Source organism: Dipteris shenzhenensis, chromosome 1, assembly GCF_047967505.1.
Source record: "Dipteris shenzhenensis isolate YYH24624 ecotype China chromosome 1, Dip_SZ_1.0, whole genome shotgun sequence".
NCBI lineage: Eukaryota > Viridiplantae > Streptophyta > Polypodiopsida > Gleicheniales > Dipteridaceae > Dipteris > Dipteris shenzhenensis.
In genome coordinates this window covers 21173087-21190689 of record NC_141596.1, presented here as the reverse complement: position 1 = coordinate 21190689, position 17603 = coordinate 21173087, and positions in this window count along the sequence as shown.

The following is a 17603-nucleotide window of genomic DNA, read 5'->3' as shown; positions in this document are numbered from 1 at the left end:
TAAATATAAAGCTTCTCAAAGCCACCCCTTGGTAGCAAAGGCTCATAGAGTGTCTCTATAAGGGGTGATAATATAGCTGTTCCGAGGCTGGAAACATGTTTCGGAACCCCTGTGGACAATTTACAACTCCAAAATGTTGAAACATTTCATGACCATGTCCTTCTTCCCTTGAGCTGCCTCGTGTATTTCTTGAGTTTGAGGAACTTTGGCTTCCATGTGTATGAATGGAAAATATATGGATTTTTGATTGTGGCTTTTTCAAAAAGTTATGTTTCGTACTATTGGACATTCCAATACATTCAATACACCCTCGATTCACAATTTTATCTAGTATTGCTGTGTCAGGATCTTGTGATCAGCCTCTCTTTCAACGATTTCCATCAGCCAGGCCAAATTTTTGCCAGCTCCATAGCCAAGTTATTTTGCCCCTGTCCCTCTTTATCAGCCTTGCTGATTTGCCTCTTTCCTCTTATTTGTGGCAGCCCCTAGTTTGCTGCTTGGTTACCAACGCAATCCCCGCTGCTGTCTTCTCTTCCCTAGGCTGATTTTCCATTTCAAATTCAGCTTCAGCCCCTTCTTTTCTCTGCCACAAAACCCTCATGGCAGATGCGATTGATCCTAAGGTTCCCGAGGGGGAGCATGTCATGGATTTTCAAGTTGGGGATGACCAGGGACTTTACAATGATCTGGTTACCAAGGATGCTTTCAGCAACTTCATACTGTGAGGTTACTTCGGATCATTCGGAGTGTTTATTACATCAGTTAATGACTTTCTCCACATTTACGTTGGTGTCTTAGCCAGTTCGAGAGGGAAGGTTGTAAGTCGGATGTGTGATTTTGTTGTGCTGAGGCACATTCTTAGTCACATTTTATAACTATGGTTGTTTATGAAGTCATAATTGGTTATGTAGAAAGGGTGGAGGGGGGCAAACTTGCTCTTCATGTGATTCCTTGGGTGGGCCTGCGGGTTAAAGGTTGAGGTTTGTTTGCACCAAGTGGAAGTGGCTCGCAAAGTTCTTCCATAGCAATGCCCATGTATAACTTTAATGAGATGAAAATGAAAGTTGGTCACTGGAAGTAGTGAGCTGGCCCATAAGTCTCCATCATTTTTATTCTAAAGATGAAGAGAGTGGATTTAGTAGTTATAGGTTGCAAGCTTGCCTAGAAGGGGGCTTAGAGGGAGGGACGTGAGCATCGAGAAAGATATTTGGTGGAGGAGAGGTACGGATCAAGGGGTTCTTTGGTCATTTGGACACGAAATTGCGTAGGTAACAATTGCAATACAAAAGGATCACTCATTGGCTCTAGATGCAAGATAAACGAAAACAAGGTTGTCAGCATTACCCTTTTCTACGAATTTTGCATTTGCAACCTATATGGCAAGTTGGCATAAGGTATTTTGTCGCTCGTAATTATTGTAGATACTTGCGAAAAGGAGATGTTGCAACCCTCCCATCATGCATTCACGCATTTTGGGGCTCTTCTCAGCCATTAATGCGTTTTACGCACGTGCTGCCTATTATTTGCTTATATTCGCTTGCATATTTGGCTCAAAAACTGTGGTAACTCGGTCAATAGCCTAACATCAGATGCCATTAAATTGAGCTTGTGCTGGCTGATTTTGATGTAGGGCATCTAGGTTTATGAGGTCAATTTTGTGTCAGTAGTGATGCTTCGAATGTGGCAAGCACTTGCACATGTTGACTAGCCCAACAATTGAGGACTTAATGCCCTAAGTGTACTAACTTTGACTTTTACTAATTGTACTAATTGGTGCTTCTTAGAAGCTAAATCATGGTCGCATTCATCTGTGATGGATATAGCAACATATGATGTTACAACCAATCCAATCATTCTCAGGATGTTGTTTGATTGTTGCACCTGCTCTCGAGCTGCTCCAACCCCCTCCCTCGCCTCAACCGTCTTCTCCTCTCGCCTTCTTTCTCCGCCTGCAGCCTCCTCGTCTCCCGTCATCTCCTCTGCCTCTAGCCCTTCTCCGCCTCCCACTTCTCCGTCCCTCGCCTTCTCTTCCTCCACCCCCTGCCGTATCCTCTTTCACCTCCCGCCTCCTTTTCTTCTTCACCTCCCGTCCTCCCTTTCCCTCCGCCTTCTCTTCTCCACCTCCCACCATCTCCTCTCCCTTCCTTCGCCTCGTCTCGCCCGCTTTTGCTCCTGCCTCTGCTCTTGCCTTCACCACACCTTCACCCACCATCCCTCCGCCTCATCCACCTCTCTCCTACGTCTCCACCTCGCCTCCATTCCATCTCCCCCCGTCTCTGTTCTGTCTCCTCATCGCCTTGTCACCTTCTTTGGAACCTTCCCTGGAAAAGGACAGCAGAGACACTCTCATTTCTTTCCCTCTCCCCCTCTCTCAACAGAGACACTAGGGACCATGACAACAGTCGGGCTGGACCCCCCCAAAGGATTTTATTACTTGAGAGAAGATGAAGTTTAGCGTAGAGCTGTTCATACATGAAAATCCAAAACGTGAATGAATGAATCATTACATGAGCTCTTAGGCTCCCTTTCTTGGCAACAAGCCACTTGTTAATTTCTACATTACTTTCCTAATTACATGCCACTGAGGGCAACTCTGGAGTCTTCGAAGCACTTGGTCACGCGAACCGCCTCCCAGACTCTTATTAGGTTCCCGTAGCGCTTAGGAAAATAACTCTTCCTAGTACTTGTAACAATTAATTAAAGCGCACCACCATGGCACCCATTAATTGTTAGCGCTTTGCATGCAAACAACACATTGTGGACTAGCTCCAGTCATGGTGAGCGTTCCCACTGAACACATGTGCACACATAACAAATATAAAAATATATATTTATTCTCTGGTTGATTGAAGTCAACGCTCTTGATCATAATTAAGGAGCTTTGACCAAGGGTTGAGGTGCCTTAATTATAGCCAAGTCTCTCCAACCGAAGTTGGCACATCTTGGTTAACTGTGGTTAACCCTATTGGCGCATGCCAAGTCTCGTTGATTGAAGTCAACACTCTAACCGTAGTCAGCTCTGTAGTTCTCTGGTTAACCGTAGTTAACCCTCTTGGTAATAAACCATGTCTCCCCAACCGAGGTCAGGTTTACTTGACCAGAGTCAAGTATCTTTGACCGTAGTCAATTCTTTGACCATTAAAAGAACTCTTTGACCATAATTAACACATATAAAACTCTTTAATTATGATCAAATAAATGGTCAAGTGTACTTTGACGTAGGGTATTTACATTGTGGTGACATCCCCTTGGCTTCTATTTAGTTGACCTCAACTGAAAAGCTTCCTTGTAAACATCCAAAAGTTGTGGATGATCGGATAACATGTCTTCGTCCATCCACTTGGCATCTAATGCCGTATAATTCTTGAATTTTACAAGATACTTGTAAAACTCCTTGCCCTGAGGGCCTTTGCGTACGGTATGGTACACAATTTGCTTTGGCTGAAGGACCTCCTCTAGCTCATCCACTTCAGGGGGATCCTCTGATACTGGCTCTGAAGGCTCTGGCCCCTGGAATTTCTTTAGAAGACTCACATGGAATGCATTGTGAATCCTCCAATGCTCTGGCAATGATAACCTGTATGCAACCTCATTTATTCTTTTTGTAACCCTGAAAGGGCCATAGTATCTGGGAGATAACTTTGCATACACTTTCTGTTTGCCCTTAAACTTGCGGAGCCTAGCTTTTTCAAACTTCAAAAGTACCCAATCCCCTTCCTTGAGATCTAACTGTCTCCTATGCTTATTTGCAGCTCTTTTATGTTTCTCTTGAGACCTTTCGATTGCTGTCCGGACTTGGCTGTAAGCTGTCGTGAGGTCTCTCACAAACTGATCAGCTGCAAATATTTCATCCTTGGTCCTCAGGATAGGTGGCAGAATCACCTTCTCATAAATGACCTCAAAGGGGGCTTTCCCTGTAGAGCTGTGTACTGTATTATTGTAAGCAAACTCTACCAATGGTAGGTACTTTTCCCAGTCTGAACCTTGGTCACACACGTAGCATTTCAGCATATCCAATGCTGTGGAATTTGCTACTTCACTTTGACCATCTGTCTGGGGATGGAAAGAAGAAGAAAAATTCAGATTCGTCCCCATGTAATCAAATAAAGCTCTCCAGAATAGACTGGTCATTCTGGGATCTCGATCACTAACAATGGACTTAGGCATACCATGATGCTTAAAGATCTGTGCCATGAAAAGCTTAGCCATATGATCTGCCTTTATGGTTTTGCGAACCGGAATGAAATGAGCTTGCTTGCTGAATCTATCAATGATAGTCCAAATCCCATCATTCCCTGACTTTGATCTTGGCAAATAAAAAATAAAGTCCATTGTAATACTTTCCCATGGTGCCTGAGGCACGGGAAGAGGCATAAGTAGGCCAGGTGCCTTCCGTCTATCATACTTCACTTTCTGACACCTAAGGCATTAAGTAACAAATTGAGGTATATCTTTCCGCATCCTTGGCCAAAAGAAATACCTCTCTAGTGCTAGAGTTGTTGCTGTAATTCCTCTGTGTCCAGCATAGGGAGGTGCATGGCATTCCTCCAAAATCTTTTTCCTCATCTCCTGGGTGATGCATAGGCAATCATCTTTCATTAGATACCCATCTTTCAGGCAATAGTGACTGGTGGATTGCCCCTCTTGCATTTGCTGTAAAATCTCACCAAAATCTGCATCACTAGCATATTGCTCCCTCATGCCTTCTAGGTCCTGATGATGAGCAATAGTCACATTATTGACCTGGGGTCTTCGGGACAAGGCATCTGCCACTTTGTTCCGAATTCCTGGGGTATGGACAATCTGAAAATAATACATTGACACCATGTTTGCCCATTTCATATGCTTCTCGGAAAGCTTGGTCTGAGTCAAAAAGTATCTCAGACTTTGGTGATCTGTTTTAATAGTAAAATCTGCACCCAAAAGATAGTGCTTCCATGTATGGATGGCATGAATTACAGCCAATAACTCTTTCTCATAGATTCCCAGATGTCTTTTTGCATCTCGGAGTCTCTTGCTCTCATAAGCCACTACATGACCATTCTGATGCAATGCAGCCCCAACACATTCCCCACAAGCATCACAATCCTCATCAAATGGTTGATACAAATCTGGAACGATTAAGATTGGCTTTGTAGTCAGTCTCTTCTTGAGTGTGGCGAAGGCTGTGTTTTGAGGAATTTCCCATCTGAAAGCTGCATTTTTCTTAGTAAGGTCGTGGAGTGGAGCGGCTATATCCGCAAAATGCCTGATAAACCTTCTGTAGTTAGAACATAGGCCTAGGAAACTTCGAACTTCATGCACAGTTTTCAGCTCTGGCCATTCCTGAATGGCATGGATCCATCTGTATCCCATTCTCCGATATTATATGCCCCAGATAATGGATTTATTCAAGGAAGAATTCACTTTTCTTGCTGTTTGCATAGAGCTGATGATTTCTCAGCTCTTGAAACACTCTAGCAAGATGTTCCTTGTGCTCTTCTTCGGACTTAGAAAAGACAATTATGTCATTGAAGAAGGTACCAGTGAACTGTGTGTAGGGTCGGAAGATACGATCCATCATCCTATTGAAGGTAGTTGGGGCATTGGTCAATCCAAAAGGCATCACCAGATATTCATACAACCCAGAAGCAGTGCAGAACGCTGTCTTGTGCACATCATGAGGTAGTATCCTCACTTGGTGATAGCCACTCTTTAAGTCTATCCTGCTGAAAACTGAAGCTCCATTTAACTGATCCAGCACATCATCAATGCGCGGAATAGGGAATCTATGCTTGATGGTCATTTTGTTTAGTGCGCGGTAATCGACGCACATACGGAATGAGCCATCTTTCTTTTGTACTAGCAGTACAGGGGAACAAAAAGGAGAAGAACTGGGCTGAATCAACCCCTTGGACAACAAGTCCTGCACCTGAGTCATAATCTCTTCTCGTTGAGTTGCACTAACTCTGTATGGGGGCCTATTGGGTGGCTCGCTTCCAGGAATGAGTTCCATGCCATGATCCTCAGGTCTCTCAGGTGGTAGCTCCCCTGGCAAAGCGTCAGAAAAACAATCTTTAAAATTTTCAATAAACTCAAATTTATTCTGATCTGCCTCACTTGTTTCAGCATACATTTCCACATCTCTCTCTTTTACAATAATCATGTAAGCTGAAACTGCAGACTTTATTTCTTTTCCAACAGAACTATTTGATACAATGAGAATAGTTTTCCCTCTATTCCTAGCAACCACACGATATTCTTTGCCCCTATGTAACTCCAACACTCTTTGAGGAAGAGTCAACTTCACTGCCTTGCGATGAAACCAAGGCATACCCAAGACTACATCATGATGTTTCAGTGGAGAAATGAAGAAGTCTTCCTGATCCACATAACTCTGTATATGAAGACGGAGCTTCCCTATCAAGGGAGTGATTGGCACAGGGTTTCCACAGAACATCTGATCGGCATCCAAAGCCCTGCCCAACTTCTCCGTCTTTATACCCAGCCTCAGGGCTAGGTCCTTTGATATGAAATTATCAGTAGCCCTTGGATCAAATAAAATTAGCGCTTGCTGGTCTCTGCCCCATGATAGCAAGAATTATCGTTCTTCTGGGTTTGAAACATGACCCAGTATGTCAGGAATTCCTCCTGCCATTGGCTTTTGCAGTCCCCGTGGCTTCCCTGCCTCTTTTCCCTTCAAAGTTGAAGGCTTTTCTGGGCACTGGGCAGCCACATGCCCCTCTTTCCCACACTTAAAGCATTTCCCATCTCTGCGAAACTCAGCTATCTGTTCAGGAGTGAATGGAGATTTGCCTTTATAAGTCTTTGAAAACTGAGTACCCCTCGGCGTCTGAGGCTGAAACCCTTTCTTTTCAACCTTGGGATACTCTTTCTTTTTTGATTTTGAAAAATCAGTTTTCTTTCTTTCAGCACGTCCTGCATGCAAGGATAGTATTGTAGATGGATCTTGTAATGGCACAAGACTAGCTATTGAAGCTGAATGCATAAGGTCTTGAATGTTCTTTGCCCCCAAAGCATTCACTATTGCCTGGATTCTTGGACTGAGACCTGCTCTGTACTTTCTCATTTGGGTTCCTTTGGAGATCTTTTTGAAAGGTGCAACCTGCAAATAAGCATCCCAAAACTTTTGGTTGTACACATCCACTGTATCTCTTGCATCCATATGCAAAGTGTCCCAATCTTGAAGAACATGATCACTAAATTGTTTAGGCATAAACTGGCTGAGAAAATATGCGCAGACGACGGAATTCTCTAGAGCTTTGCGATCGCGCCTTCACGTCCGACGAGAAAAGAAGGAAGAAAGCTTCCGTTAGCACTCAACGTAACCAACGCAACTAATCTCCGTTATGAATCTTCCATCGAGCCACGGGCTTGCTCCATATATGCCTTCATGGAAGCCTCGCCGATAGTTGCGCAAATATATAACGGGATCACCCACGCAATGAAACCATTTGCTCAACAATTCGCCATAGCATAGCCTCCTCGAGCGCTATCGCCTTCACCAAGGTATGCAAAATGACACAGGAAGCCAAAAATCACTTTGAGCATTCACGCGATACCCAGCAGTTACTTCGCTCCTTGGCAATTTGATTGCTTCCATTTGCTTTGACTCTCCGTTAGAGGCGTCCTCATGCCGTCATAGACATGAGGCCCTAGGCCTACCAACCAGCACCCCTTGTGCCCACGCCATCACCAACGTATCTTGCCTCGGGTCACCGTACGCTTTGCCTTCATTCACACTTGCGTATAGTCTAGCTTCAGCATACGATCCAGAACTGAACTCTTTGCGCTATCTCTGTCTGTTAGCCACTATTGCCTCCTCACTAGATCGTCACAGCCTAGGAAGGCCATGAGCCTTGGCTCTGATACCAATGGAACCTTCCCTCGAAAAGGAAAGCAGAGACACTCTCATTTCTTTCCCTCTCTCCCTCTCTCAACAGAGACACTAGGGCTCAGGACAACAGTCGGGCTGGACCCCCCCGAAGGATTTTATTACGTGAGAGAAGATGAAGTACATAGTTCAGCGTAGAGCTGTCGTACATGAAAATCCAAAATGTGAATGAATGAATCATTGCATGAGCTCTCAGGCTTCCTTTCTTGGCAACAAGCCACTTGCCGATTTCTATATTACTTTCCTAATTACATGCCACTAAGGGCAACCTTGGAGTCTTCGAAGCACTTGGTCACGTGAACCGCCTCTCAGACTCTTTTTAGGTTCCTGTAGCGCTTAGGAAAATAACTCTTCTTAGTACCTGTAACAATTAATTAAAGCGCACCACCATGGCACCCATTAATTGTTAGCGCTTTGCATGCAAACAACACATTGTGGACTAGCTCCAGTCATGGTGAGCGTTCCCACTGAACACATGTGCACACATAACAAATATAAAAATATATATTTATTCTCTGGTTGATCGAAGTCAACGCTCTTGATCATAATTAAGGAGCTTTGACCAAGGGTTGAGGTGCCTTAATTATAGCCAAGTCTCTCCAACCGAAGTTGGCACATCTTGGTTAACCATGGTTAATCCTCTTGGCGCATGCCAAGTCTCGTTGACCGAAGTCAACACTCTCTAACCGTAGTCAACTTTGTAGTTCTTTGGTTAACTGTAGTTAACCCTCTTGGTAATAGACCAAGTCTCCCCGACCGAGGTCAGGTTTACTTGACTAGAGTCAAGTATCTTTGACCGTAGTCAATTCTTTGACCATTAAAAGAACTCTTTGACCATAATTAGCACATATAAAACTCTTTAATTATGATCAAATAAATGGTCAATTGTACTTTGACTTTGGATATTTACATTGTGGTGACATCCTTCCTATCTCCCGCCTCTCTTGCCTCCCCTTCGTCCTTCTCTCCTTTTTCTTCCTCCCTGCGATTCTTCACTCGTCGGTCCCTCCTTCCTTTGTTGGTGATGTTGTCCATAGGTTGCGAGCTCCCCTAGTTTCGTGGGAAGCCTTTTGGTTCTACTCATGGAGCCCGTGTACGATGTAAACTTGCCTCTTCCAGGCGGTGCTTCTTGGGAAGCAGCCCGAGCTGCTCCTAGTTCGACATTGGCTTTGTACCAAACCTCGTGAGCCCTTGGAGTACTTGCAATCTAGCCTTTTTTCCTTTCTCCCTTTCCTATAGCAGCGGCGAGTTTTGTGCTTTGTCTTGGAAAAGAAACCTTGGTGGTGGCCCTTGGTCTGGCGAGAGGCGCTTTATGGCAGCACCCTCGAATCCCACAGCCGTTAAGGTCATTCTTTCTATAGCTGACAAGCAATAGGTGCAGCATGCAGTTTAGTCTCAGGAGAAGGCAATGGTAGGCAGAATCATGGGCCTTACCCACACAAGGCGACATGTGAGAGTGGATCAAGGCAAGCTTGGCGCTAGAGGGCGACCACATTCAGGAGGTCACCATCTATGGAAGAGGCGTCTTTCTCATCCAGTTGAGCTCCCTCGCCATCGCCTGGAGCAAAGTCCCATTCTTCTTAGCTCGCATTTGATGTACCTCTTTCTTTGGTACCATGGCTTTATAGTGGAGGACATGATCTTGACACACCATGTTTCCTGACTCCCGGTTACGCTCCGCTTCTCGGGGCTTCCAAAGGAATACAAAGCCATCCTACCCTCCATTTGTAGAGCTGTTTGGTACGGTGCCGGAGTCCTCGCTAGATTCGGTAGCTTCAGTGGTGGCAGACGATAGGGTCTCGAGAATTAGATTGGTGGTCGAGAGTTAGAGTCCCTCCTAGAGTTGATCCTCCTCGAGATCCTTGAGGGAGATACACTTCTTCGAGTGGAGATTTTTGGGTTACCAGGCTAGTGTCTTCGTTATAGGTAGATGGGACATTTGGCTAGAGATTGCCCATGCGGTCAAGGTCGGGCTCCCTCCCCCCCCCCAACCAGTACGAGAGCGCGTGCCTTGAGCTCCAAGACACAAAGGTTCGGCGGGTTGAGTTCTCCTACCACTCCACTGGTACGTTGGCTACAATAGGGGGACAAGATGGTGAAGCAGTTCTTTCAAACCATTGGACCTCAATTGGTAGGCCCGTAGTCACAATGTTATGAGACCCGCAGGGCATTATGCACATGGATCCACAGTAGAGTTGACCACGGTTTTCTAGAGCCATCTCTTTCAGGCGAAGAGGATGACTCTAGCTTGCCTTGTGGCTTGTGAGCTAGTTTGGGACCATGTTCTGATGGTAGTCTTGTAGGAGTTTGAAGAGCTTTTCACGGGTGAGGAGCTTTGGGACGGCCTTCTTTCGGAATATTTGGGAGATCATTTCCATCCCTTTTCAATTAGCTTGCCTGGAGATCTTCGACACGAGCCACCTTCCTCAGTCCTTGAGCAGCGGGTGGATTTATTTGATCTTGGAAGGAGGAGATAGGCCAGACATTCGACAGTGGAGACCAATCACCTTGCGTAACACCGCACACAAGATCCTTGCCAAGGTCTTAGTTTGCGGTTACGACCTCATCTCACTGACATCATCCATGACATGCATACGGGCTTTGCTCAGGAGCGCATCATCTTGGACTAGACTTTCACGATCTGGGAGGTAGTGGATTGGGCTACGAAGGAGTCACTGTCTTTGGCTATCCTTCTCTTGGATTTTGAGAAGGCTTACGACAAGGTGGTGTAGTCTTTCTTGGAGGGTATTGTGCGAAGAAAGGCAAGATGATGAGCCTCCCAATGCGTGAGCTGCAATAGCTATGACACAGTGAATGGTAGTGATCCAGGATGTGGCGGCAAAGGTTTCCTCAAAGTCAATGCCTTGCTGTTGAGCATAGCGCTTGGGAACTAGACGGGCTTTGTAGCGGTGTATGCTGCCATCATCTTTCTGCTTCAACTTGTAAATTTGGAGAACCCTCAAACATCAAAACGAGGGGGGCTTACCTAGACTTCCTCCAGCAAATCACTATGAAGAAAGGCAGTTTTAATGTCTAGTCGATGAGCCTCCCAATGCGTGTGAGCTGCAATAGCTATGACACAGTGAATGATAGTGATGCAGGATGTGGGGGCAAAGGTTTCCTCAAAGTCAATGCCTTGCTGTTGAGCATAGCGCTTGGGAACAAGATGGGCTTTGTATCAGTATACACTGCCATCATCTTTTCGCTTCAACTTGTAAACCCACACGCTACCTAGGAGGCAAATCACACAACCCCCATGTGCCATTTTTGTTAATGGAATCAAATTCAGCTTTCATGGCATTGATCCACTCTTTGTTATCAAATGCATCCTAGAAAGGTTCCTCATTACAGGCTGTGGCAATCGAAGCAACATCCAAAAAATTTGCCATGCATTTGTCTTCGTGCACCTCTAGTGTGGGGTCAGACAGCCATTCGGGGACTGTTTTGTGCTGTCTAATGACATCCCTCTCGCTGCAACTGCGTGTTCAATAGCATGATCATCAAGCTAAGGGAAGAGGAGGCTGGAAAGTACTAGCAACTAACCCTGGAATTGCTGATCCAAATCTGCATTATAGTGAAAATGGGTAGCAATGAATCAAATACAGCAGAGGCATTTACAGATGGCTGTTTTTGACAGTCCAGCCAAGGCAAAGCTTGCTAGGCTAGTAGAATGTGTAGCCTTTATTTTGTGAGCTGTAGCCAATGAATATGCACTTGACTGCCTTATCCTCCAATTTGTGCCTCAACTAAGAGGGTACATGTGCATATACCAAACTACTAAGTACTTCACCACATAGTTGACACACAGGATTGCATCCAACCAAAACTTGTTGGCACTTAAGCCTACACTTGCCCATTTCCATCAAGGTCCAATTCTTCTGCTCTGCAACTCCTTGTTACTGTGCAAATGTATGCTACTGTGCACTAATATTAAGCTACAGCCTAGAATATAAGACACTTGAAGGCTGCACAAAATAGCTTTCAACTCCTAGAAGGAGCTGACGATTTCAACAGAGAAGAGTTTTAGTCGCAGAAAGTAATGGTGATCTGCAACAACAAGCTGAGAGCTCAAGCTATTGGAACAAAGGACAGCAAAGCAGGATAAATTCAACAATCACCAATTCCTAGTGAGACATAGGAAGCAGATGACTACAAACTGAATGGGCTCCAGCTGAAGAGCTACCAGTCAGCTGAGCCAAGTTCGGTGCACCTCCAAGAGGGTTTTGTTCAGTAGCAAGAGGATTGGGGAAGAACTGTGACAAGAAGCATATCTTGTGACTGGGTTTTGTGAGAGGCCTTCTAGGCACCTGCTGGAACGGGCTTTGGTGGGACAGGCAGTTGTGGGACCATTTCTGCTAAAATTGTCCTGCTCCTAAGCTAGAAATAGCTAGAAGTCTCGATTAAGGCTCTGCATGCCTAAACGAATTCGAGAAAGCCTATTCCTGGGGGTGAGTTGCTTTGCTTTTTCTCTAACGTTAGGCTTTCTCTAACATTAGGCGTGCGTGCTTGGCAAAGTAAAAGCTTTCTTTTCACACAAACCCATGTCTAAATTTAGAAAAGTATGCCAAAGGCGGCTCAAAAAGAACACTTTGCTTTACATGCAAGCCTCATCCTAAAGTAGGCAGGCCTTTCCAAGAAAAGCGTTCTAACTTAGCTTTGAAAGGCTCTTATGACAGCCAACCATCATAAAAGAGTGAACCTCCTTGCAAGATCATGATCTGCTAGCTGCAAACCGCAGCTAGCACGTATGCTGTACATTGGCCTACATCCACAACTCAATTGCTACATGCATTATCAACTCACTGCTAAGCCACATGTCAGGTTTGATTTCGTCAACCATTAGCTGAATCTCCCAGCTCTACGCCATGCAGGGCTTATTCTCATGAGAATGCCCATCCCCAAGCGCTTATAAATCTTTCACATAATACGTATATGTTGGATCTGCTTCCCACCAAACCATGCGCCATGTTTGACTTTGTTCGTGCATGGCTCTCTGCAAGATTTAGGGTTTGTAAAACGTTTCTGAACATATTCACCCTCTCAAGATTACTGCATCTTTGGCATCAATCTACTCCTGAGAAAATCTTCCAACATGATGACGGATAAGCAGATGGTAGCACTCTAGGCAACTTGTTATGAATTTCATAATGCCTAACTTTTAAACGCCACCATCATAGCAGTATCCAAAGTAATTCTTACTTTGGGATAAACTTTTCTGCTTAACTGATATGATTTTCACTCAATAAATTACTAACAAGCTGCTTTATTCAGACCCTTCATTAGTGAAATCATGATTCTCTCTTGTGTAAATTACTATGCTACCTTGAAAACTGTATCTTAGCCATATGCCTGTCAGTTCTATGTGGACGCTTTAAAATTTTCTCCAGGGTATGATTCTAGTTGGTCTCCAGGAAATTTATTTTCTAAAATTTTAAACATTGACTCTGTTTTTGGACATGAGCCTAACTCTTTAGTGGTCTGGTATGATTCATTTTGATTTTTCAGTCTATGGGAATTCAGGTCCATTGAGGTGCTCAACCTTATTTCCAGTTCATCATGTTGATATGTTGGTGTTTAGCAGTGTTTTACATAGATTGCAGTGATGCAACTATCTTTTCAATTCAGCTGCATGGATCCCTCCACATGTGACTCGGTGCTATGACTATTGGAGGGTTTTCTTGGTCCATTAGTTGGAGGAGCCATTTGATGGTGACATCAGATACTTCCAAACTCTCACCATGTTGCCATCATTGTATTGGACCATGAAGCCAACTGTACAACAGACTGACCACAGTTGCCCCTTGTTGACCACAGCGGCACATAACGAGGTACCCTGGGCTATGAGCACAATATTGATACTCTGGAATCGTTCTGGGCATACCAGGAGATGAATGTCGTCAGGATGATGGATCACAGCAAACCTTTGATGGTCATATCAAATCAGTATGGCAGGGATGATGGATCATGGCAAGCCTCTGGTCCATAACAAGCAAAGATCTCACTATGCTGCTGTTTCAGAGCATCTCAGGGGGGTATCACTACAAGTTCCAACTCATGTTAGTACCCTTCTTTTAATGGGTGTGTCTAAACTTCAATATCTGAATGGATGCAGACTATGGCCAAGCATGTCTGGCTGACTGTTCAAATCGAACAGTTTGGGACCCCTTGTACATATGTCATGTAAAACAGGTACATATTTCATGTAAAGCAGGTAAGGAAATACTGATCATTCATGGGAAAGGGCACAATAGGGAAGTAAAATCAAGGCTTTAAGTGCCCTTCAGGAGTCTTGACAGACTGCTGTTGTTGAGAGACTGAGAGCAGGACCATGTTTTTTTACTTGTCTATACAGGACCTTCTTAATAGTTGCTGTAGCATTTCAATTTTGCAGAGCTTTGAGCTGAACCTCACAAATTCTTTCCAGGCCAAAAGGGGCCGATTGTACACTAATTGACAGGAAAGTGAAGTTATTTTGATTTATTGTGCTGTCTTTGAGGTTCAGTTGTAAAACAGTTGCAAATTTTTATTTCTTTATCCCTGCACAAGCGAACCAAAAAGCTGACTGCATCACAGATGAAATGTCTTCGTTATTTCATTTGTGCAGAATGGATAATAACACCTTTTCTCTCTGCCTGAGTTCTGATTTGTGAAACTGCTTCAGATTTGAGAGGGAGTGGTGTGCTGCAGAAGGTTGTTTTGTAATGATAATCATAATTCAGTATTATTATCTATTTTTTTCCATGAACTTTGAAAATTGTCCAGAGATCTGAAAAACATATTAGAATGTCTGTTTCTAGAAGATACTGACAGCAAATAAACGTCTTGAACCATCTACTCAGGACAATGGCAGCAGAACAGACGCTAAAACTTCGACCTCCAATGCAGCGGATAGATCCAGAATGAAGAGATTTTGGACTACTTTTTGATTAGCCTTCGCCTTTAGTGCTAGCCTTCATCATGGCTGAGTCTGCCCTTCACCTCCAGAGTGCCGACAGAAACTTAGCACGAAGACTTTGTATAAATGGATGCCCAAGTATGTGTGGGTGTGTGGATTTGTGTGTGTGAGAGAGCATATTTTTATACTATGGTCTACCCTCACTGTTCGGCGCTGATGACGTCAGTGGGGATGTCATAGTAGCTAGTCCCTGCTATGCGTGATGGAGTTTATGGTTTTCAACCTTATGAGTGACTATCATGAGATTGAAACTGCATTATGTTGTTTTTAGAGGATGAGTTTGGGAATGTTCCTAGATTCATCTAGGTATAGACTCTCCTAACATGTCCAGAGGCACACGGAATGCTGAACCCATACAGTGTAAAAGAACAGAGACAGAAAGACAGCGACAGACACACACTTGCATGCACTCGCGAGCCTCCACGCACACGTACGCGTGTGCATGAACAGAGAGCATGGGAGGGAGGGAGGGAGACTTCAACAATACTCAGATTTATAGCAACCACCATAGTGGAAGATGACTCCAGGAAGGAGCTACAACATCCAGTGAACTGCTGGGCAAAAGACAGACAAAGGACAGGCTGCAAAGGTATGAAGGGTGCAAGGAAGAGGATGCCTCTACCTGCGACCCCCCACGCCTGCGCCACTGTACGGCAGCGTACAGTCCAAAGTGCCTTAGGGTGGGGGTATGCTGTCCTGCACTTTCCTGTGTGTTGCTCAGCCACAGCCCATTGTACAGGCTGTGGTCGCCCCTCAGATTGCAAGGCAAGGGCGCGTTGAGCTGCAACCCCTCCTAGGAGTGGCGTTGCCCCTTTGCAGCCCGGTAGCTACCAGCCCCTCGTGGGATTCCAGCAAGGGCCGATGATTTGAGCACTTGGAGGTCTCGTGGCACACTCGGCAGAGGACAACAGCCAGTCCATTATGCTTGGGGCTGGCCGAGTGCGACCAGCCAGCAAGGTTCATGATTTGAAGATCTTGCCAGTCCTCTCAAGGTTGCGAACCCGGTGAAAGCAGCTCCTAGTTCGTTGTGTGCTTCATGAGATAGCGAATGGCTCACTCTCCCTTGACAGCTCTCCATTGCGCATTCCATTGATGTTCCAAGGTTGAGAGCTAGCTCGTGGAAGAACTCCGGGGCTGTTTTTCCTCTTCAGCATGATCTTCCCTATTGAAGCCTTCACATATCCAGCCAAGATTCAGTAAGGGTTTCCTCTTGCTATGACGGTCGGCGGGCCTTGGCGGACTTATCCACGCGTGGGCGCTTTCTCTTTTCACTTCTACTTTCTCCCTCTAGTTTTCCACCTTTATACTAGTGGGAGGTGCAGTTTTATTGCTTATTTCTAGTGAATGGGGCTCTTGGTGGTGACCTTTGTATGCCATGCCCTTGGAGTTGCCTATTTTTTAATCTTATAGCCTTGAAAAGATGGTATTAGCGTGGTAGGATCCCGTATCCATTCGGTTTGGGTCCTACGGTTCGTCTCCATTGTGGAGAAGTGGCCTCTGGAACTATTCGATGCGATGATGGAGCATCAGGTGTACCAGATGACGGATGTGTGAATGGGTCTACAGGGGTGAACTTGTGGTTGCCCATGGTACTTCGACACATTTTCAGCTTGGCTTCTCTCTAGCAAAGCTGAGATCAGGCTTAGCAAGGAGTGATTCGTTTTCCACCTGGGATTGTACTCACCCAATCGCATTAATGGACGTTGCAACAATGCCTCGATCTTTTCGGTGTTTGATGTTTCTTTCATGATGTACTGAGCTCGTAAGGTAGGGATTGAGCCAGTGGTGGCCTTGGTCTGACGACGAAGGGATATTGATTAATTGTATTCCAAATCTCCTTCGAGATCATAGAGAGTTGGTTTCTTGGAGTCTTCGCACGCATGCGAGCCTTGTTCTCCATTATCCCATCCTCATGAGCTTGACTTTGGTGAGTTTGAACGTGCATGGGCTTCATGATCGTGCGTGTAATTAGCCACAATATTTGAATCCAAATCTCCTTCGAGATCATAGAGAGTTGGTTTCTTGGAGTCTTCGCACGCATGCGAGCCTTGTTCTCTATTATCCCATCCTCATGAGCTTGACTTTGGTGAGAACGTGCATGGGCTTCATGATCGTGCGCGTAATTAGCCACAATATTTGAATCTTCGTCAGCAAGAAGTGCATCGGGCATTGGTAGCTCGTCCAATTGACTTGCTCTTGATCTAGGAACATATGTTTACACCGTCAGACATCACATGTTGACACCACCTCCTCCTTGGGGGGAGTCGAGAGATTTCGTCTCCAGCAGTTGGTAGGAGTGGCGAAGTATGCACTTTCGTCTCTTAGGTAGTGGCCTTAGAGATATTTGCGTAGGGGGAGCTCATACCAGGTCGTGTAGTGTGGATGGGTATTCAGAGAGGTGACATCCGGATTGGTATCCTGAATGTGTATGTATCCACTTGCAAGCAGCATCGTCTTGCTTTTTGGTGGCAGCCCATAGAGTGCCTCCTAGAGGTTGACCCTTGGATTGTTGGAGGTAACTTCAACAACCTAGAGTTTATGGAAAATAAGAAAGGCATCATTGTCGAGAGGAGCACTTGGGAACAATTTTATTTTGTGATCAATGTCTGGGAAACTCATGGCGGGAACTTGAGTTTCCGAGACTTTCGGGTAGCCTACAACTCTCTTTTGGACTGTGTCGACATGATGGGTTGTTGGGAGTGCCTAGATAAATTGTACATAGGGGTCTAGACACCTTAAAGGCGGCTCCATCAG